The 23,974-nt window shown below is 42.8% G+C and overlaps 1 long non-coding RNA gene across 1 annotated transcript in view; it reads right to left on the reverse strand.

Annotated features, from left to right (window-relative positions):
• Positions 1-344: 344 nt before the first annotated feature.
• LOC132221319 (uncharacterized) overlaps positions 345-23,974 on the reverse strand; it is a 47,439-nt gene continuing 23,809 nt past the window's right edge. Inside the window, exon 3 of the long non-coding RNA XR_009449947.1 lies at positions 345-487. This is a non-coding gene — a long non-coding RNA (uncharacterized LOC132221319). The remainder of the gene's footprint in view (positions 488-23,974) is intronic.

A 23,974-nucleotide genomic window follows, 5' to 3' on the forward strand; every position in this document is an offset into this window, starting at 1 on the left:
AAAGCAACTTTCAAAGTCCTTTCTGCCGTCATGTGACTTCTATGCATGTAATACACAGGGTGCATTGGGAACAGTTACTGCCTCCTTTCGGGACCTCTGGGAATGCTCTTTCATTGAGAATGGCCAGAGAGGAGGAAGAAGCTCATTGTTAGCACTTCCAGGAGCTGCATGTGTAACCTTCTCAGCAACCTATGAAGTTAGCAGGAACATCCCCACTTAACAGATGAGAGGAACCAAGGAGCAGATGAGCTGAGTGACTTTCCCAGAGATGTCCAGCTCTGTGGCAGGACCAGGATGTGGACTCGGGTCCGTCCACTCTGACGCCTGCTCCAGTCACTGCACCTCCCACTCCATCAGTGGCGACAGGCGGACTGTAACGGGCTCAGTCAAGGATGCCCATCTGGAACACTGGGCCTGCTGACCTTCAGTGACAGCATTCCCAGCCAGTGGAAATAAGGACAGCAGGAAAACTGTCTATGGTTGGACCCTTGGTGAGGGAAGAGGAGGCAAAGTCAGATGTAACCCTTGAGAAAAAGCAGTTGGCAGTCCCCCTGAACTAAGAAAGACAGGGTGTCCTTTATCAATAACCCCAGTCACTTTCACCCCAAAAGACCCACATTTTGGTTTGTTGTATTTTGGACCAGTTGAGTCTAACATTGGGGCTTTTTATACATTGTGGGCCCAAATAACACTGTGTGGCAGAACTAATGTTTCAGTCAGTATAGCCCTATTTAGCTAAAGCCCTTATCTAGGTGAACTGGGCTCCCAAGGCCGGCCAGAAATGGCCGGTGAGAAGTCTGCCAATGCAAGGGAGGCAGGCACAGCCTTTCATTTCTGTGAAATGAAATGAACTTTTAGAAAAAGAGATTTCCTTATTTACCTTGTCCTCCTTCCACTGTCAAAAAACACACTTTGGTCCAGATAAAGAATGGCCTCCATTGGAAAAACAAGAGAAATAGTACTTTATTCTGTGGTTTTGAGTTTAGTGGGTCCACTCAGGGGACTTCCGCATTATTTAAGGGGTTTTTTTTTCCCCCATGTTTTTTTTCACAAGGGTAACTTTAATTTTCACCTTATAGGTTAATTTTAAATTCTTTGACTTCCTCCCACTCTAGTCCTATTCCTATTAGGATTAGACTCCACTCTTATCTAAGGAAAAGGATGAAGAGAAGTGGATGGATTCGAGAGCTCAGCAGATGTAGATTGAAGGATATGGAGATGTTGGAAGAAGAAAGAATCTGGGATGCTGCCCAGGTTTCTCCACAGAGTTCCTCATCCTCTCATTGCTCCGTTCAGCAAGAAGTGGTAGCTCTATTTCTGCACAGGAAATCAGCCTCAAAAAAATGTCATTTCCCCTTGATGGTTCAGACACTAAAATTGCATGTGCCTTCATGTAATTCACTAAAAGAAAAATCATGTAAATATGACCATAGGTTTGTAGCAGAAAAAAAGACATAGTCTCAGAGTCCTGATCGGCAGCAGAAGGGCTCTACAAAAGATAGAGACCGTTCAAATCCCAAATTCTTCTTAATTAGAAAGATTTGTGTAGATAAAGGTAAAAGTTGCAGATTAGCACTTGGTTTACTTTCTTCTTGCCCTGATGTGCCTTGTGTTTGCTCATTTGAGAATCATCAAGCATTCCTTACTATGCACTCCTCCCACCCCTCCTACAAATGCCCTTTCTATATAGGCATTCCTATTTTGTTTGTAAAAACATAGGCCAAAGCACAGTCCAAAATTTGTGCAAGGAATGTACCACTGGTTTTTTAAATTTTGGCTATTAGAGCTACAAATGGTTGATGTGTGCCTACTACATGAAAGCATAGGTATAGAAATGATAATATTGTCCAGTCATTACACCAGTGATTCTCAACTTCCCAGCTTTGGAGGTACCTGAAACAGCATAACAAAAATTGTGTACTGCCCTAACTGGTTTGTCTCAGTGGATCAGCATTGGCTGGTGGACTGAAGGGTCCCAGGTTCGATTCGGGTCAAGGGCATGTATCTTCATTTCAGGCAAATCCCCTGTAGGGGGTGTTCAAGAGGCAGCTGGTCCATGTTTCTCTATGATCAATGTTTCTAACTCTCTATTCCTCTCCCTTCTCTCTGAAAAAAAAAAAGCAATAAAATACATTTTTTTTAAAAAAAAAAAATGTGTACTACTAGAAAGCTCTAACACTAGCCTAAAGTGAATACCACAAGAGAAAACCTTCAGAAATCTCATCTTTTAGATTATGCATTTATGTAAATTTTACATTCTACTCTTAAACATATGTTTGCTTTTTTATTACAATGATAGAAGAAGATGCACTATGCATGTGTTATAGTTTTATGTAACTCCCCACGTGCCCATATGTAGCCATATCTTGGTGGAAGGAACACTACTTCAAGTTCATGTCCTAAAGACCAGAGTCCTGCCACGCCCTTGATAAGCACAGAATAGGGCTCTGTCCCTCTCACATTGATGACAGCCTATTCCCAAGTTCTCCAGTCTGACCGTCTTCCCTCTTTGCCAACCTAACCAAAATTTAATCCGTTTTTGGTCTATTTCTATTCACCTTATACCAATCCTTGGCACTGTTTTCTGACTTTGACCTTTAGCTTGCCCCTTCATCCTCATTTTGGAAACTCCCTTTGGCTGCATTGTTTTGATATAATGGTCTCTCCCAGAACCCATCTCTACCTTTGCCACGTCCCTCAGTGTGATACACCCCCATGAGATTCTCCCTGGACCCGGGAGTGAGTACTCCCAAAAAGGTTAATATTTGTCTCACAAGGTGTTAAGATGTCCAAACCTGGCTCAATGTATTTGTTCCCTAGAGCAGGCATAATACATTACCGCAAATTGGGTGACTTGTAGCAACAGAAATTTTTCTCTTACAACTCAGGAAGCCAGAAATCTGAAATCTAGGTGTGAATAGGACCATGCTCCCTCCAAAGGCTCTAAGTGAGAATCCTGCCTTCCCTCTTCCAGCTTCTAGTGGCTGCCAGGAATTGTTGGCATCCCTTGGTTTGTAGCTGATGATTCCAGCCTCTACCTCCATTCCCACACCATATTCTCCTGTCTGTCTGTATCTCTGCTTTCTCTTTCTTCAAGGGCACCCATCATTGGGTTAGAGCCCACCCTAATCAATATGACCTTATGTTAACTTACTACATGTTCAAAGGCCCTAGTTCCAAATAAGGCCATATTCTAAGGTTCCAGATGGACATCAATATTGAGGGGACACTATTAGTACCACTGTCCTCACTGATTCCTTTTCTGTAGTCTCAGGAAAGGGAGGTATGATGGGCTACATGGTATGTATTAGAACCATATTTCTTTAAATAGTTTGATAGTCCATGAAGTTCTCCAACTCTAGTGCCCTCTCAGAGATACGTTCTTATCACAAGATATTGGGTATGCTTTGGGATACCGCAGGCAATCATCACAATTTGTGATATCTCAGGGATGATTCTGCATCTCACCTTGCATTTGTTATATATATACTAGAGCAGCGTTCTCAACCTGTGGGTCGCGACCCCTTTGGCGGTCGAACGACCCTTTCACATGGGTTGCCTAAGACCATCCTGCATATCAGATATTTACATTACAATTCATAACAGTAGCAACATTACAGTTATGAAGTAGCAACGAAAATAATTTTATGGTTGGGTCACAACATGAGGAACTGTATTTAAAGGGCCAGAAGGTTGAGAACCACTGTACTAGAGGTCCAATGCACAAAATTCATGCATGGGGGAGTAGGCAGGACTCCTTGGGGATGTCTGACTGCCAGTTTAGACCCAATTGGGATACCCTTGGTTTGAACCCCTCTCTCCTAACCACCCGCCTGCTTGCTCCTTACCGCCTGCCTGCTCACTCCTTACCACTTGGCTGGCCACTCCTTACTGCCCACCTGCTCGCTCCTTACCACTTGGCTCGCCGCTCCTTAGCATTGCCGCGGAGGCAGGAGAGGCTCCTGTCACCGCCGCTGCACTCACCAGCCATGAACCCAGCTTCTGGCTGAGCAGTACTCCTGCTGTGGAGAGCACTGACCACAAGGGGGCAGCTCCTGCATTGAGCATCTGTCCCCTGGTGGTCAGTGCACATCATAGTGACTGGTCATTCTGGTTGTTCTGCCTTAACCGTCACTGGGCTTTTATATGTATAGATATATGGACTATGTCAGGCACACAGCAGAGTCCTGGATGAATCAAGTCCCACACACTCCTGATTACATGGTTTGCCTTAACTATATGCTAAGCACACCATCTGATCAATGACTGATGTTTACTTCCTCATAGCAAGTGCTCACTAGCTGCTTTTGAACCAAATGCATAAAACAATACCAACAATAGCATTATTACATAACATTCATTGAGCGTTCCCTATGTTCTAGACCAACTCTGTCCAATAGAAATATAAGCCACATATGCTATTTATATTTAAGAAGCATTTATAATTTATCTTTATAATTTATCTTTAGAGACAGGAAGGGACAGAGAGGAAAAAAAACACATCAATGTGAGAGGGAAACATCAAGCAGTTGTCTCCCACACAGACCCCAACCAGGAATCAAACTCACAACCTGGGTATATGCCCTGACCGGGAATTGAACCCACTAACTTTTGGTGTATGGGATGATGCTCTAACCAACCAATGAGCCACACCAATCAGGGATACATATGTTATTTTTAAATATTGCAGTAGCTACATTATAAAAAGTAAAAAAAAGAAACAGAATAAAATTAATTTAAATAATGTATTTAACCCAATGTGTTCAATATTATCATTTCAACTCAATATATACAACACAGTATACCTTTAATATTTTAAAATTCTTCATGAGACATTTTATATTCTTTTTTTTCTCATCTAAGCCTTTAAAATCCAGTGTGCATTATCTATCTACAGTTTCTCTCAGTTCAGACTAGTCACATGTAAGTGTTCAGTAGCTAGCCGTACATGGCAATACAGTTTCAGGCACTTTGCTAAACACTTTACCAATATTATTTATTTAAATGTCATGACAACCTGCAAATGTGTCCCCATTTTTCAGATGATGAGACTAAGAGAGGTTACATAATTTGCCCAAGGAAACAGATTTAATAATCGGCACAGCTAAGATTCAGTTGTAAGTGTTTCTGATAGGGTCCCATGCTCCTAACTGTTGTACCGCATAGCCACACAACCTGGACAGATGGATGGATAGATGAATGTATGGAGTTCTTTGAGGTCATTCCTTGGATCTTGAGTTTTCTATTTTCTTTGCCTCTGGTCTCTCCCCTCCAACAAGCAAGTACACACACACACACACACACACACACACACACACACATATGCTGGTCCAATATTTTTCAACCATCCTCAAATTAGTTACCACTGCATCAGATTCACCTGGACTTGCCAGCTTCCCAGCATTCACCCCAATATGATTCTCATCTAGTAAGTTAAGGAGAGCTCATGAATCTACTTTATTAATGTCCCAGATTAGTGATTCGGGTGCCCATTAAAGCAGTGTTCACAACCTTGGCTAATATTAGCAGCACCTAGAGCTTTTAACAATACCATGCTTGGGCTCCATCCACAGTCTGGTATAACTATCTGGGATAGGACCTGAGTGTCAGTGTGTTGACACTGACAGCTGGCGCTGAAAATTCTGCATTGAAGTTTGAGATCCACTCTCATCACACCTCTCTGTTCCTGGCCAGTCTGGATAATTATGCATGATAATGTTGAGAAGAATCCAGAGAAATGAATTGAAAGCCGTGGAGCTTCCAGGTGTCCAGGTGGTTAATTAGGACAACAAGCCAACCTGAAAGTAACATTCAAGCTTTTATTTATTCACTGCAAAAAGACAAGCAAGAGGCAGAAAAAGAGGGGGTGGCTCCATTTTTCCCTACAGAATGGCACCAGGTGTATGCAGCACAGATGGGGGATACCCTGAATGAAAGGCTCCTTCCTCTATATGGAGGTACAAGCCAGGGGGATAATGGGGAAAAGCCTAGAAATGGAAAAGTACTGCCGAAAATGGAGAAAGTGCCTCAGCCACAGCCCCCAATAAAGAGGCCTCTGAATGGACGTGCCTGCCTAGGAATGAAGATATAGGTGTGTACGGGTTAGTAATGCGGATTTTTTTCAACAGATGGAGTTACACATATGTTGATATATATGCGATTTGATATGTATGCTATTTTGTTATATTGACAACAAGCTTTAAAACTTCCTATGTCAAATTTTCTGAAGTTGTTAACATCATAGATATTTTTACGCTTAAAAATGTCGAATTTCATGCCAAAAAAAAAAAAGAGCATTTGCGGGAAATTTTAATTCATTACTTTATTTTGAAGAAAAGTCCTGCTGAATGTTATCATATACTTCGGTAAGCTTATGGTGAACATGCTCCATCTCAAGATATTTGTGAATGCTGGTTTAAATGCTTTAAAAGTTATGATTTTGATGTGAAAGACAAAGAATATCCAGGTCAACTGAAAAAGTTTGAAGACCAACAATTACAAGCATTGGATGAAGATGCATGTCAAACTCAAAAACAACTTGCTCAGCAAACAATTTCCGATAGTTTACAAGCAATGGGAAAGATTTTAAAGGAAGGAAAATGGGTGCCACATCAACTGAACAAAAGACAAATGGAAAACTGAAAAGTCATCAGTAAAATGTTGCTTCAATGGCACGAAAGAAAGTCTTTTTTGCATTGAATTGTGACTGGTGATGAAAAGTGGATTTATTTTGAGAATCCCAAATGCACAAAATCATGAGTTGATCCAGGTCAACCATTAACATCGACTGCAAGTCCAAATCACTTCAGAAAGAAGACAATGCTCTGCGTTTGGTGGGATCAGGAAGGTGTGGTGTAGAATGAGCTTCTAAAAACTGGTGAAACCATTAATATTGATCACTACCGACAACAAATAATCAATTTGAACCACGCTTTGATCATAAAACGACCAGAATGGGCCAGAAGACATGGCAAAGTAATTTTGCTTCATGATAATGCGCCATCACACACTTAAAAACCAGTTAAAGACACATTAAAAGATCTTGCCTGGGAAGTATCAACCCACCCGCCGTATTCACCAGACCTTGCTCCTTCAGATTACCACTTGTTGTGATTGATGGCACACGCACTTTCTGAGCAGCACTTCAAAACATACAAAGAAGTGGAAAATTGGGCCTCTGAATTGTTTGCCTCAAAACAAGAAAAGCTCTATTGGGATGGTATCCACAAATTACCTGAAAGATGGGGGGGAATGCGTAGCTAGCGATGGACATTACTTTGAATAAAGCACTTTTGATGTTTCTCTTGAAATTATTCTGTTTTCTTTGATTGCAAAATCCACATTATTAACTGGTACACCTATGCACTTATGAGTATGCCTTGGCCCGGGGGCTCCTGATCCTTGACTGAACCTCCCTCCAGAAAACAGCAATGCAAAGAATTTAGTCTTTGGAATAAAATAGATGGTGGTTTGAATCCTGTCTAATATAGTTTCCAGCACATAGTAGGTATATATGTTAAATTTTTTCCCCTTCCCCATCTGGACAGTTCAATTCAAATATGTTAGAAAACTTCAACAAGACACCAGAATATTTGTATTCCAGCCATTAACATCCTCTGTGACCTTGTTAAGGTGATGTAGGCTCAATGTTCCCTGTCGTCCTCATTCTTCAAATGAGAAGAATGCCAGCTAGCTCACTTCCCGACTATTGTGGGGATTAAATAAATGAATGTTCATTAATTCATTGTGAAAAGTACAAAGAGCTACCCAACTATTAAGGATCACAGTGGGCCACAGCCCTAATCAATAATCTCTAGGACAGACTTTAGAGCACAAACATGCAGGCAGAAAGAATGCAGAGTGGCTGTTTCCCTGTGCAAGGTTGCTGCTGTGCTGCAGGCATTGATAAGCCTGGAGAACGTGGAGGTTAAATACCAGGAAAATCCTTCATGAAACAGAAGACTTTTGTCAGCAGAGCTGAGCAGAATGCCAAGTCACAGACCGGTCCCCTGCAAGCATGGTTAACTTCCTAATCAACATGTTGAAGCCCTTTGGAAAAGTCACCACTAACCCTAGACTCCGGGAAGTCTACACTTGGTACATAATCCCCTAAGTCAGTGGTTCTCAACCTTCCTAATGCCAAGACCCTTTAATACAGTTCCTCATGTTGTGGTGACCCCCAACCATAAAATTATTTTCATTGCTACTTCATAACTGTAACTTTGCTACTGTTATGAATCGTAATGTAAATATCTGATATGCAGGATGTATTTTCATTGTTACAAATTGAACATAATTAAAGCATAGTGATTAATCACAAAAACAATATGTAATTATATATGTATTTTCCGATGGTCTTAAGTGACCCCTGTGAAAGGGTTGTTCGACCCCCAAAGGGGTCTCGACCCACAGGTTGAGAACAGCTGCCCTAAGTCTTCCATGCAAACACTTCATTTTCTAGTCAAGGAAACTGAGGCCCAGATTCTCAGCTAGTTTCAAATACACATTTCTTTCTACTCTGCCAAATATTTGTTGCCACATTTGCTTTATGTATACTCCCCCCCCCAGCTTTATTCAAGTACACTTGACAAATAAAAATTGTATAGGTTTAAGGTGTACAACATATTTTGACAAATGTATATGTTGTGAAAGTCAAGCTAATTAACATATCCATCAACTCACAGTTACGATTTTACTTTTATTTATGTATTTTTGGTTGAACCATTTGAAAGGAAGTTGCAAATATTGCTCTATCCTTCAGTTCTTTTAGCCTGAATTTCCAAGATAAGGTATTCATAACTACAATGTCATTAACACAACTAAATTAAGACATTCAATAATCACATCCAGTATGGTAGTCCAAAATTATTTTATAACTTTTAAAAACTCCAGGATATATAAAATATATTTCTTACATATCTAGTCCACTTTATTCTGAAATAATAAAAATCAGACCTGCTAAATTTTTTTGTGCGTGATATAAATTAGGAGTGAGAAATTCCCCAAATCCCCAAACACTTCAATTTAAGTACAGTCCTTACTACACAGAATCCTTTAACCTGGATGCAGGTGGGGGTTGGCCCTCCCCAGGAATTGGAAATGTAAACAAAAATGAGGGCAGGATATGGAAGCCCCCTAGACAGCATAATTTATAAAATGAGCATGGTATCTGAGACACTTCGGATGAAAGTCACCGCAGACATGCCCAACTTTTCATGAAATAGCTAAAAGGAATAAAGTGTTTCTCATTACATTATAGCCTGCAAGGTTTTCATTAAGTTTTAAAGTTGCCCTGTTTAGTTAAAAGCATTTGGGCTTTTCTGAAATGAGTAATTCTAGAGGTTTAACTTTTCTGTGGTCATTTTAATAGGACCCTGTAAATTTATTCCCCCAAGCTAAACTTTGTCACAGAAGAGGTGCCTGGAGAAATGAGGGAGCCCCTCGAGTATGGGTCTTGTGACTCAGTAAGGAGGTGGGAGCCCTCTTTTTCTTTATTCACTGGAATACTGTAACCTTGTTAGAATATGAGGAGAGTTGTGTTCACCCAAACAGACAAATGTAGCTTGCAGGGGGTGGGGATTGGGAAGAGGGATGGAGGCTGCTCATGAACATGTGTGCACACAACCAGGGTAAGCTTGGAGCCGAGCCTCCTCTTCTGACCTGCAAGGCAAACACTTAAAGCGGCTCCTGACCAGACTCAGGTCTGGTAACTAATTAGAAATAATGCCTCAAGCTTTTATAAATGAGGTACCCTTGCCCTAGCTGGTTTGGCTCAGTGAACAGGGTGTCAGCCTGCGGACTGAAGGGTCCCAGGTTCGATGCCCAGTCAGGGGCACATGCCTAGGTTGCAGGCTCCATTCCCAGTAGGGGGCCTGCAGGAGGCAGCCAATCAGTGATTCTCTCTCATCATTGATGTTTCTATCTTTCTCTCCCTCTCTCTCTCTGAAATCAACAATATATACTCATAAATTAGGTACCCTTAGATACCTTCTGTTATAGTTTCAATTGTGGTCCCAAAAAGATAGGCTGAGATCCTATACCGCCGCCGTGCCTTATAATGTGACCTCCCTCGGAAATGGGGCCTTTGCAGAAGTAATTAGTTAAGATGAGATGAAACTGCAGTAGGTCAGGTACTTAATGGAATATAAGAAGAAGAAAGACAGGGACACAGAGACTGGCAAGCAACCACAGAGGCAGAGACTGGAATGATACCACTGCAAACCAAAGAACGTCAAAATCACCCACAACCCCAGAGCTGGAACTAAGGCATGCAGCACACTCCCTCGTCCACCTCCTGCCCAGAGCCTTCAGAGAGAGCACAGCCCTGTGGACACCTTGACCTTGGAATTCCAGCCTCCAGAACTGAGAGGGAATAAATTTCTGGTGTTTTAAGCAACTCAATGTGTGGTGCTTTGTTATGGCAGCCCTAGACACTAATATACCTTCAGACTCCAAGGACCAAAACCCAGGACTGGGACAAGGATACAAAGGAAAGTATAGGAAGAACCAAGATGGCAGTGTAGGCAAACGTCTGTACTCTCTGCCTCCCACAATCACATCAAAATTACAACTAAAATACAGAACAACGATCATCCAGATCCACCAGGAAGCTGGCTGAATGGAAGTTCTACAACTAGATAAGTAAAGAAGAAAGCACACTGAAACTGGTAGAAGGTGCAGAGGCATGGAACAGGCTGGTTCAGCCACTCATGTGTGCCACTTTTTTAATCAGGAGGGAGATGGTCTCTGTGGAGGCCGCCCAGAAGAGCAAGGGGTCCCAGCCCCACACCAGACGCCCAGCCCAGGGTTCCAGAGCTGGGAAAAGAAGACCCTATGGGCAGTAAGAACTAGGAGCTGTAAAAACCAGATTGGGACTAAGTGACACAGAGGCTGCTAGAGACCCAGCTGCTCCTCTTAAAAGGCCGGCACACAAGCTGAACTTACAAGCTCCCACTTCCTCTGAGCTCCAGTGGAGGAACTGGATTGTCTGGCATTGGGGCAGGTGCCGGGGTCCAACCCCAGCAGGTCCAGGGGTCCCCAAAGGTGTGGACGGAGTTGGCGAAGAAGGAATGACACGGAGACAGCGTTCAGTTGATCAGCAGCCTAGCCAGGATCTCCAGCCAAGTTCTGGTCTTGATCTCCAGAGAGGCTCTGCTGTTTATTGTCTTGTTACATCCGTATTTATACCAGTTGATTTTAATCCTGTCAATTTCTATTACAAAGGTTAGGGTGTTTCTTATCTCCATTCCAGGGAGTAAAGATTATGTAGCTTAAGCATGATTGTTTGTAGTGATTAACTACCCGCCTGGCACTTAGTTAAGGAGTTTCATCCCCTCCCTGACTTCAGGGAAAAATTCCTACCTGGGGAAACAACCTTTCTAGGAGAGGCATCCCCTCCCTGACTTCAGGGAAAAATTCCTACCTGGGGAAACAACCTTTCTCGGAGAGGTGACCTTGGTTAAAACACACAGCACTAAGGGGAGCAAACATATTAAGAACAGTATGCTATATACGCCAGGTCCCTTGAAACATATGCTGTGCAGATGTTTCTTTCCTGCAGCGACTGTGTCAAGCAGCAAGGATGGACCGGCTTCCAGCAGGCAGGAACTCGAGGTGACTTTCTCCCAGATGGAGGTCCTCGCAGCAGTCATTGTTCCTATGCTGGGACCTTCCCAGTCGCAGGGCTAACTGGAAGCCATATCTGTTTGCTCTGCCTGGTGATTCCCTGAAACCCCACCCCATGCAATTTACAACCCCACCCACACTGAAAGCCAAAGCTTTTGCATATGAATGGCCAATCCTTGCTTAGGCTAAAACCTGTCAAACAAGCTGCAGCTGGGTCACGAAGCCCCAAGCCTATCAATAAAAGGCCTAAGACCAGGCACCAAGACCAGCCTGCCTTGCTTCACAGCTGGGCCTCGTCTGGGCACTTTCAAACCTGATACAAAAAGGAGGAATCTGCAGATCTCTCTCTTGCTCCTGCTGAGGGGCCCATGCAGTGGCTGACTTTGCAACTCCCTGGAGACCCAAGAGCCAGGGGTCAGTATGAGACCATACCAGATTACAACTCTTCACATCCATAAGTAACACACTCAAGGGGCAGACTCATGAGTACCAAAGCCCCACTGAAGCAAGTCCTGCTTCATAAGGGTGTCTCCTGCACTGCAGCTCTCCCACTGTAGCTGTAGCTGGTCCTCACAGCCAATTGTCCTGGAGGTCAATTCCTCCCAATGATACCAACAGCAATAAAATCTCAACTACAGCAAGACTGTGCACACAGCCCACAGAGGGGTGTACCTAGAGTGTCCACCTCAGGTGATTGGGGAGGTTGAGCCACTGGACCCTATAGGACACCTACTACACAAGGCCACTCTATCAACTCAAGGAGACTTAGCAGCTCTACCCAATATATAGAAACAAACACAGGAAAGCAGCCAAAGTGCAGAGACAAAGAAACATGTCATAAATAAATAAAAGAAATGGAAGAAAGCAGACTACTGGATATAGAGTTGAAAACCATGGTTATAAGGTTACTCAAGAATCTTCTATAAATCTCCAAGGGACTTAGTGAGACTTTTAAGGATCTTAGTGAGAATGCCAAAAATAAAGGAAAAGAACCAGTCATAAATTAAGCATACACTGACTGAAATAAAGAATAATATACAGGGATTCAACAGTAGACTAGAGGATCCCAAGAATAAAATCAATGATTTGAAATATGAGGAAGCAATAAACACCCAACCAGAAGAGCTAAAAAAAATATTCCAAAAATATGAAGATAGTGTAAGGAGCCTCTGGGACAACTTCAAGCATACCAACATCTGAATTATGAGGGTGCCAGAAGAAGAGAGAGAGCAAGATATTGAAAACCTATTTGAAGAAATAATGACAGAAAACTTCCCCTACCTGGTGAAAGAAATAGACTTACAAACCCAGGAAGCACAGAGAGTCCCAAACAAAAGGAACCCAAAGAGGACTACAGTAAGACACATCATAATTAAAATGTCAAGGGCTAAAGACAAAGAGAGAATCTTAAAAGCAGCAAGAGAAAAGCAGCTAGTTACCTACAATGGAGTGCCCATACAATTGTCAGCTGATTTCTCAACAGAAACTATGCAGGCCAGAAGGGAGAGGCAAGAAATATTCAAAGTGATGAATAGCAAGGACCTACAACCAGCAAAGCTATCATTTAGAATTGAAGGTCAGATAAAGAGCTTCACAGACAAGAAAAAGCTAAAGGAGTTCATCACCACCAAACCAGTATTATATGAAATGCTAAAGGGTATTCTTAAGACAAGGAAGAAGAAGAAAAAGAAAAAAGATGAACAACAAAATGTCAACAAATATATATATATATATATATATATATATATATATATATATATATATATATATATATATATCAGGAATTGAATCTAAAAATCAAACGAATAAGAAATCTAATGACAGAATACACTGTTGAATAAAATAGAATCAGAAGCATGGAAATGGAACAGAGTGACAATTCTCAGAGGGAAGGAGGGTGGGGGAGGGAAGAGATTAAACAAAGATCTTATATGCATTACCTATGGACACAGACAATAGGGTGGTGAAGGCTTGGGGCAGGACGGGAACCGGGTGGAGGGGAGCTATGGGGCGGGGGGGGGTGGGGTGGCAGGGGGGAAGAGGGACATCTGTAATAATCTCAACAATAAAGATTTAAAAAATTATAAAATAAAAAAGAAAGAAAGAAAAGGAGTACAGCCCTATCTGGTTTGGCTCAGTGTATGGTGTGTTTGCCTTCAGACTGAAGGGGCCCAGGTTTGATTCTGGTCAAGGGCACGTGCCCATGTTGTGGGTAGGGGGTGTGCAGGAGGCAGCTGATCAATGATTCTCTGTCATCATTGATGTTTCTATCTCTCTCTCCCTCTCCCTTCTTCTCTGAAATCAATAAAAATATATTTTAAAAAAGAAAAGGAGTACCAAGCAACTCAGCCCATGTCCAGGGCTGCCCTCCCCGGCAGGCTGGGTGCTTAAACTCAGCTTTAAAAATGGTCCCTCCTATCATGAGTCATAGGGAAAGGGCAAAGCAGGAAGGTCGCCTTTATTGCTGACCTGGCATCATAAAAATAATTAGCCAATTGCCACACGTGCTTCAGGAAGGTGATTTGGGCTGTGTGCTGTTCAGCCTGAGGGAGCACACAGACCAGCCAGCCACCAATGCGTCACCTTCAAAGGAAACGCTGTTGATGAGCAGATATTCCCCTAAACCGTTCTCTGCAGAAGAACACCTTTTCTGCACCAGGTGTGTCGATACCTGGCTCACTGAGAACACCCCCGGGTGAAGAACAAAGGTCACATTGGTCCGAGTAAGTGGATGTAACAGCTCCAATCTGGTTCCAAAGCCACAGGGCAGCTGGAGGAGCCGGCCTGGGACCAGAAAGGGGCCATGGTCCTGGGAGTCCAGTGGACAGGACTTGGGCCTTCAAAATCATAACTGCAGTTTTTCAGACCTATAAGCATCTATCAAAGGAAAGGTTCAGTGTTCTGCTCTTAATATGTGTAGTCAGATGCCTCATCAAGTTCTAATAATCAAAGGCTCTCATTCCTTAATTTAAATTCAAGTATGCTTCGTTTTGTGTATACTAGTATATGAAAATAATCATCTCAAAGATAGCACTTTAATTTTCATTTTCTATTATTTGTTGAAAAGGTACATGCAGTGCTAGCCTGTTAAGCACAGTTGTAGAAGCGTCAGCCAAAGGGTCTCCAGTTTGATTCTTGTCAAGGGCATGTATTGGGGTTGTAGTTTTGATCTCCGGGCCCCCACTGGGGTGGGTGGGGGAGGCAACCAATTCATGTGCGTCTCTCTCACATCAATGTTTCTCTACCTCTCTCTCCCTTCCACTCTTTCTAAAAATCTGAGGGGGAAAAATATCCTGTGTAAGGATTAACAAAACAAAAAAAGACAAGATAAATGCTGACCTTGAGCATGGGAACAATAGGACAGGCAGGATAGATGATGGTCTTTTCCACCATTTCTTCACCCCCTTGACACCACACTTCAGCTGTATTATGTCTTTCAATCCTTGTCCAAGCCCCTGAGTCAGGGCTTGTGATTAGTCCTGAATGGCAAATGAGAAACTTTTACGAGTCATCTAACCAAAGTCTCAGAACAAGGTCGAGCAAAGGGGCAATTCCAGCAGAGGTCTGTTTGCCGTCGTATAATGTGTGACATATGCCTCATCTTTGCAATGGGAAAAAAATCCAAAAACCGGGTCTGTGAGTGAGTCTCCCTGGACCTCAGGGACATTCTCTCTCCTCTCTTCCCAGGGCAGGTAAGGATTTGTAAACTGTAAAGTGCCATCTTCCAACAATGAACAAGTTTCTCTTTTGCTCTCTTTTGGCATGTGCCCAGCAGGCACTTTTCCTGCTTCAGAAGGAGTTTGGGCAGTGCCAGTTGGGTGGGTGATCAATAAGGCAGGCCTGATGAGCAGGCGATCAGATTTTAATACCAACTTGGTAGCAAGGGTTGGAGAATGAAGTGGATTCTCTGCCTGACATGGGGACAGAGAGCAGAGAAAGCGTCTAGGAAAACATGATAGTTAAATCAACACAATCATGGTACCGAGTTAATTGCTTTGAACAAAAAGCAACTCATTTAGGATTGTTGGAGATATCTCTTCATACACACACACACACACACCCATTTGGAACAAATGAAACTCACTCACCTGCTTTTAAATAAAAAATAGGTAATTTCATTCAATAAGTTCCACAAATGGATAAACAAATTATGGTACGGCCATTGATTGGAATAGTATAACCTCATTAAAAGTCATATTTCCAGAATATTTCGTTGAAACAGGATAAAAATTAATGAGACAGTGCTAACAAGAGAAGCATAAGCATAAAAAATGAGATCCCAAGGTGCCTCTAAAATAGAATCATACTTCTTTAAAACAGATGAATTTCTATGTATTTGAATGGAAAAGAGATTGGAAAGAAATACCTACCCAATGGTTAAAAGTGATTAGCTCTGGGTGAAGTATCAGTACTTGATTCTATTTTTACTTTACAGTTTTCTGTATTTTTAAACACATTTTACAAGGGTCATGTAATATTTTATAGCAAGAAGAATGATATTTTTAAATAATTTTGGCAAATACTAAGAGTATTAAACAGGGAATCACAAAAGCCTGGTTTCTGTTTTGACTACGTCAAATCCCTGCTCCAACTTATGTCTTGGTCTCCTCATCTACAAAACACAGAGGCTGTTCTTAATTAAATCTAAGGCTCAGTGTTTCCATTATGCACTGTGGCCAATTAGTGACTATAGGAGAGTGGGCAATGTGTGGAAGCAACTGAGAGGAGTCAGAGACACAGAGGAGTCAGAGAAGAAGAAAAAGAAAGCTGAGAAGTGAGGGATGCAGACAAAGCACATGTGGACTCAGAAGGTTTTGAAGACAAATGATATTGTTAAGTCACCACCTCCCCTGCATTTAAAAGTCACCCTCGTGTGGAACTTTGATTATTCACAAATCTTCATCTGCTTTAATTATTAAACCTCTAAACATCTTGCCCGATGACTTCACCACACAGACCCATCCAGATGGAAATTACCTCTGTGCTAATGCAGGAGTGACTAAAGCAGCGTTTCTCAACCTGTGGGTCGCGACCCTTTTGGGGGTCAAACGACCCTTTCACAAGGGTCGCCTAGGACCATTGGAAAACACATATGTAATTACATATTGTTTTTGTGATTAATCACTATGCTTTAATTATGTTCAATTTGTAACAATGAAAATACATCCTGCATATCAGATATTTACATTATGATTCATAACAGTAGCAGAATTACAGTTATGAAGTAGCAACGAAAATAACTTTATGGTTGGGGGTCACCACAACATGAGGAACTGTATTAAAGGGTCGCGGCATTAAGAAGGTTGAGAACCACTGGACTAGAGGAATGTGATGAACTCAAATTGAAATCTGGATCTAGTGCCTCGGGCTGAAAATGAGTCACCCTTGGAGTAAAGTAATTATCTGCCCACTTTACCTTTAACCTTGGGTTTATGTGGAAAATAATTCAGTTAAAGATGGTACTGATTAACTCCATTCCACCGAACACCCACGGGTCCTTTCTCTCCAGACCCCTGGGCACTAGTGACTTGGGGACAAAGCTTCCTCCTGTCTGATGGTTACCAAGCCCTCAATGCTCTCAGAAGCACAAGGTGGGAAACAGTCACTGTCACTCTGCTAATAAACCTGAGATCTCCATTGTCTGCTTCTATGTCCTTCAGAGCATCACAACACAGAACACACTGAATAAATACCTTACCGCTGGAGTGACCACACTGTTTCAAGCCCACAGAACTTCATGGAAAATCAGAGGCCATCAAAATCAGGGCACAGGTGTGACAGGTCTTCTGTGAGAAGCCACAGAATGACTGGACCGCTGGACTCTCAGAATAAACTCTTCCATTCCTCACAAGTACACACCACTTTAAGGTCTACAATATATCACAACCCTGGGGTAGGCAGGAAAGCCTAGGTGCCTCCAATCCACCCTACCACACCCACAACAGACATCACTAATCAATGTCTATTCTCCTCTTTGGGCAGAGATAAGGTCTAGGAAAACTCATTAGTCCAGGGCTCTGTGTATGATTCATGGACAAGAGAAAATGGACCCTATCTGTTCTCCCCACACTGAGCTTCAAGTTCACAGAGGGACTTAAATGGTTTTGTACTTGGCCAGGGAAGCCAAAGGTATAGATGGTGCCCATACTCTGGCCAGTCTATCTGCTACTCGGAGATGGCCTGGGCCTCCCACTACATTGAGTGAATTTGCTCCTCCCCCCCCCCCCCCCCCCCTCACCTCCAAGCAAGAGAGGTCTGGTTTGTGATCCTGAAGTCCCAACCACTCAGGTCTGATCAGCACCGCTGCCCAGTTCATGTTCATTTGCCACCAGGACAGTGTCAGAATTTTTCTCTTTTTTTTTTTTTTTGCTTTTTCAAAATTACTTACATTATCTTTATTGATGCACTGTAGTCAGTAAAATACACACATCATAAGAGTTCCAGGTGATGAGTTTTGCCAATTGTACACCCCATGCCACCACCACCCAAAACAAGGCATACACGTTTTTCACTCTCTCTGAAGTTACCTTTCTGGTGGGATATTTCTCGTCTGGGTGAAAAACCAACAAAACTCTTATTCCTTTATGTGGACGGGGTCAGGTACCTCACTGGCTTGTTAAACTGCACTCTTGCAAGAGACTATTCCAACTCCAGCTATAACCTCCAACAGCACCTTGTAATTTTCTGTCTAAAACAAAGAAAACTCCATTTCGTTTCTTGTCCCTGAGCTATTGAGTTTTGTCTCCAAGGCTTCATTGACCCTCTGAAGGTTTTTTATATGTTTCCTATATCCTGGCTCCTCCACTTATTTATCGAAGTACCACTTTTTCAGACGAGACTGTGTAATTCCTTTTATAGCATTGGGCTCAAATCCTCTATATTAGGAACCTGGTGGGAGGGCTGTAAACTCAGGAGATTGTGGTAGGTATAGTGCGTGGGACCTGCTGCAATATTTTTTGTGTGTATCACTCCCTGTAATGTCATATGTTATTAGAGTGGGTGACTTAAAATCCATCTGCATCTCGACCTGTGGGATCAGTGATATGCTCCACATAAGCCTCCCACCCTACTCCAAATTTTTATCAAATTCATCAACCCCAGAGAAAGGAGAAATGTTTGTTAGAAATGCGACAAAGACTTATGAACTGGCTCCCACTATTAATAAGGCAGAGTCATTTTGCCAAATGATGAAGGATATGCCAGGTTCTGTTGCTGTAGATATTTGTCAATCCGTGTGCCCACACTAGTTAAAAAGGAAACATTTTCAGGTATTTCCATGTATTAGCCAGCAGTGACCTGGACAGCATAACCTGAAAGACACCTGACCTGATTCATCTGAAAGCAGACTTGGGCTAAGGCATCAAGGAGCCCTTGCTGCTTCGCCATCACACCACAGGGGTGTTTTTCAGACCTTCATTGCCTCTTGCCTAGATTATTTCAGTAGCCTCCTAACTGGTCTCCTGCCACTGGTCTCAGCCACCTTCATCCTCTCTACCATTGACAATGTGCTCTTTCCCCTTCATTCTCTGACAAAGGGCTCCCTGCGTAATTCTGTAATGGCTTCCCCATTCCCCATAGTGTCCACACTCTCAGGTGTTGTTCACGATCTCCATAGAGTGGTTCACCTCTTCCTGCCTCCTCTGTACACTCCTCCTCACACACCCCAGTGTTCCCTTCGGCCACCTGCAGGCCACGCCAAGGACAACTCTCAGGCGCCATTCGCCAGGACCCCCTTACATTTGCAGCTGCTTCTTCCTCTTCTCATTCTAGTTAATTCTGCATCATCACAGATTCACTTAGATGTCATTTCCTCTGAAACTCTTCCCAAACACTAAGCTCAGGTCTCCTGCTCCGCACCCAGTAACCCCTGCCAAAGCCCCTTCAGCTGACACATCCCCCAGCGCCAGGGGCACCATTCACATTGAATACAATAACAGTGGAACTCCTGGGACCTGTGCAACCTGGTGGCTTTGAGTTGCTGAGTTGGCTTTGCACCTGAGTTGCTGGCTGGCCTGTCTCCCACACCAACCCCCACGTCCCCCATAGCACATCTTCCACCTGTAGCCAGGCCACAGCTCTATTTCAGAGCCTCCCTTCTCTGCTGGGAATCCTCAGGTTCTCCTCTGGATCTGCCCATCCTTTTGAACCTATTTACTTCATAAAAGTAACCCCTTTTGGAGACCATATGTTTGGGGAGTTGAAAGTGTTTGTTTTGCCAATAGTTCTCAAGCTCAGCTTCTTCTGGGTCAGGATCCTGTATGATAAGAACAGGCAGCACCATTCCCCACACAGCCCCAATTCCCAAAACTCTACCCCGACCAGAGTCTCAGGTCTCAGCTCACTGCCCAGAAGAATTTAGCCACATGGTAGGAAGGGTTTGGGACCCTTTGTCCCTTCTGTCTCAGCCGCAGCTCCTTGCAGACAATGGTCACACCTTCCATTTCTTTAAAACATTTCTGTCTCCCCAAAATGGCTAAACCACAAGGTGTACAAAGTAAATAACTCATTTTATGTTGTTAGGGGAATGTATTTATAAATGAATGAATAATTTGGAGCTGAGAAATAGATCTATGTATTCTTAAAATAATAAACAAAAATTAAACCCAAACCATTTGAAGCATAAAGAATGTGTGAGCTATTTTGTTGATTGTATTATTAAACCTTTCCTGTGAACCTGAGAGACTGATTAACCAAAAACCTGGAACAATGAATCACACAAATGCCTGTGTGGGTACCCATAACCAATAGACCATCTTTCTAACAGAGAGCATCCTCCCCAGTGGATCAGGTTATCATTTTCCTTAGGTTGAGTGTAGCAGGTTCTCAGCTTATTCCCAGAGACACCAAAAGAGGAAAACCTCTCACAATCATCTGCTGATGGGCCACAGGAGGGCAGTGATGGGAACGGTGGACAGAGAGAGGCTTAGGTCACATTTCCTGTAGGTACAAGAAGGCCATTCTTGGCTTTTGACCTTGGTCCTACAGTAAACTTGAGTCTGCAGCTCTCTGGGACAGCCCACAGCCTTAGAGAATCAATCTGCTGCGCTGAGTTTTCTTTGTTTTAAAAAAAAATCAACTTTGTCTTTTGAAACCTCTAACGGCCAAGTGAAATAATTTGTCCCTCACTCACAAGTTCCCACACGGCCAGGTAATTGTAGGCGGCTGAGATATCTGCCGTGCATCTCTGTTTGGTCAAGTTTCAGATCATATTCCGTTCTTAATCTTTCATCATAAATCAGTTCTTCTGGCCTTTTAATCACTCTCGTTGCATGTTCCAAATGGGTTCCCAGGCCATAAATCAATTAGAAAATGTCTTTAAAGTGCTTTAAAAAATAAAAAGTGTGAGTAAGTGCAGCCCATTACAGAAGCAGGGCGGCGTACTTGAAAGCAAAACTGGTGTTCAAGGTGCAACCTCTGCATTCACCGGAGCTTGTTTCTAATAAATTTCACAGGAATCTCACAGAGGTGGATTGATTTATTTTCCCCTTTGATATTTCTCTTATTTCTCCGGAGCAAAACCAAATCATATTTCTTTGAGATATTTGTTTGGGTTGAAGGATAAGGACAGCCTTGCTTTTCCAGCAGAAGATTGTATTTGGACAGGAGAACTTGCTGAAGGCCAACGCAGAAAACAAAGACATGATCCACAGGGGAGACTGCAGTGATTCCACCAATGGGGACCTTCAGGAAATAAGCCAATAAGCGAAAAGAGAAGACACTTGAATTAAGACCACGGATAACACATAGGCTTCAAGTTAAATTGAATTTTGATCAGTTCTGCTCAATATATAGCAGCTGCCTATAAAGATGGTTTTAAAAGAAAGTGGATGTCATGTCCAGTGGGAAGTATCATGATCCATAAGCTATGTCTGCCCAGCCAGTGTGGCTCAGTGGTTGAGCACCAACCCATGAACCAGGAGGTCAAAGTTCAATTCCAGTCAGTGTGCATGCCCAGGTTGCAGTCTCAATCCTTGGTCAGGGGCATGCATCAGGAAGCCAATCCATGTTTCTCTCTCATCACTGCTTCTATCTCGCTCTCCCTTCCTCTCTCTAAAAAATCAATAAAAATGTATTGAAAACAACAACAACACTTGTCTTCCTTTAACATAGAAAAAAATAATACTAATAAATAAGCTATGTCTTCTCTGAGTGTGGAGGAGACAGATGGAGGCATGCTCGTTACCTATCTGACATCAGGCATTAGACAACCTGAAGGCAAGACTTGACTCGTAGGTGATGATCTGACACATGACAGGCGCTCTCCTCTAAAAGATTCCAGATTTTGATTAGCACGACCTCACAGTGTGTTTACATTCCACAGGGCCCACCTGCTGACATGAACTGCCTGACCACAATGTGTAGAGATCAGTGATAAGCTCTTGGAAGTGGTGACAGAATACATTACATTTGTATCAGACCTTAAGTTAACAAATGTTTACATCCATGCTTTCTTATTTAACATTCATTCTATTTTCAATAAGTAAGTATTGCTCCCACTGGGAAGCCAGGTAGTGTACTATGAGTTAGATATAATTGGTAAATTAAAAATAAAATATAGCCCTTGCCTCTTTGGAGTTTACATACCCATAAAGAATGGGGGGGGGGGAGGGGAGAAGAGGTGTGTATAAACTTCAATCTGAAGATGAGAAGACTGATGCTCAAATACCATATATAACTCGTCCATGAAAAAAAAATGGCATATGGAGGAAACAGGACTTTTGCCCAAGGCTGCCAGTATAATTTCTCTGTTTTTTCCTGGGCTCCTATTCCATTTCTCACGTGAGCCTCAATCCCAGAGCTGCAGCCTTCTGGTTTCGCTGCTCCTACAATGCTGAGGATCACTTACTTCCTGGGTGATGGTGATCTGCAGCTCTATCGATGCCATGAGGGCTTCCCCAGCAATATCTTTAATCCCACAGCAACTGAGGACTCCTTCAGAAAATGGTACACTGGATCTGGAATGGAGAAGAGGGCTTCACAAGCAAGGTGGAGTCAAGCCAGACTTCAGACCAAAGATAAGGGCCAAGGTAGAGAGGACATGAAAAGGCATTGCAAGTGGAGGGGATGAAAGAATGAGAAGAAAAAATGTCATGAGCTACATGTGAAGGAATAAAATCATAAAACAAACAAGTGATTTCAGGAAGCAATGAGTAGACAAGTTTGGTTCAACCAAAGAAAAAACAAAATATTTATTTAGTGTCTATATGCCATAGGCACTGAAAAATTATTTCATTTAATTCTCACAAGAACTACATAAACAGAGAAGGCAGACTTCTTGCCTCATTACAGGTAGGATAACTAATACCAACTGCTGTTAGGTAACTTGCCCAAGGTCATGGACTAGTAAGTGGCATAACTAGTATTCACAACAGGTATTTCCATCTCCATATCCGGAGTTCCCTCTGCTCAAAGCATTCCTGGTCAAGTCTGCAAGGTACTCAGTGCACTAGAGAGAGATACTGTGGAAACAGTGAAAGCAGGCATCAAAATTGGTCTGGAGAGGACCAATTGTCTTTGCCAATTTGATAACATTGCTGTTACCTATTCTTCCCTGATAGGTAATGTGTTTAGAGAAAGATGAGAGACAACTCTTTTTTTAAAAAATATATTTTATTGATTTTTTGCAGAGAAGAAGGGAGAGGGATAGAGAGCCAGAAACATCAATGAGAGAGATGGATCAGCTGCCTCCTGCACGCCCCCCAGTGGGGATGTACCCGCAGCCAAGGTACATGCCCTTGACCGGAATTGAACCTGGGACCCCTGAGTCTGCAGGCCGACGCTCTATCCACTGAGCCAAACCGGTTCGGCGAAAGACAACTCTTTTTCAACAAATTCAAGCATTTTGTCTTCCACAAAAAGGAATACCTGACTACTTCTACTTTGAGGAATGCTAAAAACCTAGAAATGGATTCCTTATAGGTTGTCTGTTTTCTCCAAAGCCATTTCTCTTCCTGCCCCTTTGCCTCTTGCCAAAAATACAGCTGATTGGCTTTTCAATGTTGACCCCCTCTCTCTCATCCTTCCTACAGAATTTCAACTTCACTCATTCACATCCACCATCCTCTGAAAGGCCACAGGCACCAGAGGAAGCAAGATGTAACCCCAACCTCAGCAGATGACTACTGCTTAATCCAAGCCGGTCATGGTGGCCCCATTGCCCAATATGGACTTAGGCAAGAGCATGTGATACAATTGGGCCACTGTAACATGAGGATGAGTCTGCTAGGAAGCTTCTGGAAGAGGGTTCTTCACTCTTAAGATGATACAAGGAAGAAATGGCCTCTACCACCTCTGGATAACTTTCTATCTGTGATGCCTGGAGTTGTGGCACCCTGTTGCCAACATGAGG

This window comes from Myotis daubentonii, chromosome 1 (assembly GCF_963259705.1).
Source record: "Myotis daubentonii chromosome 1, mMyoDau2.1, whole genome shotgun sequence".
In the NCBI taxonomy this organism is placed as follows: domain Eukaryota; kingdom Metazoa; phylum Chordata; class Mammalia; order Chiroptera; family Vespertilionidae; genus Myotis; species Myotis daubentonii.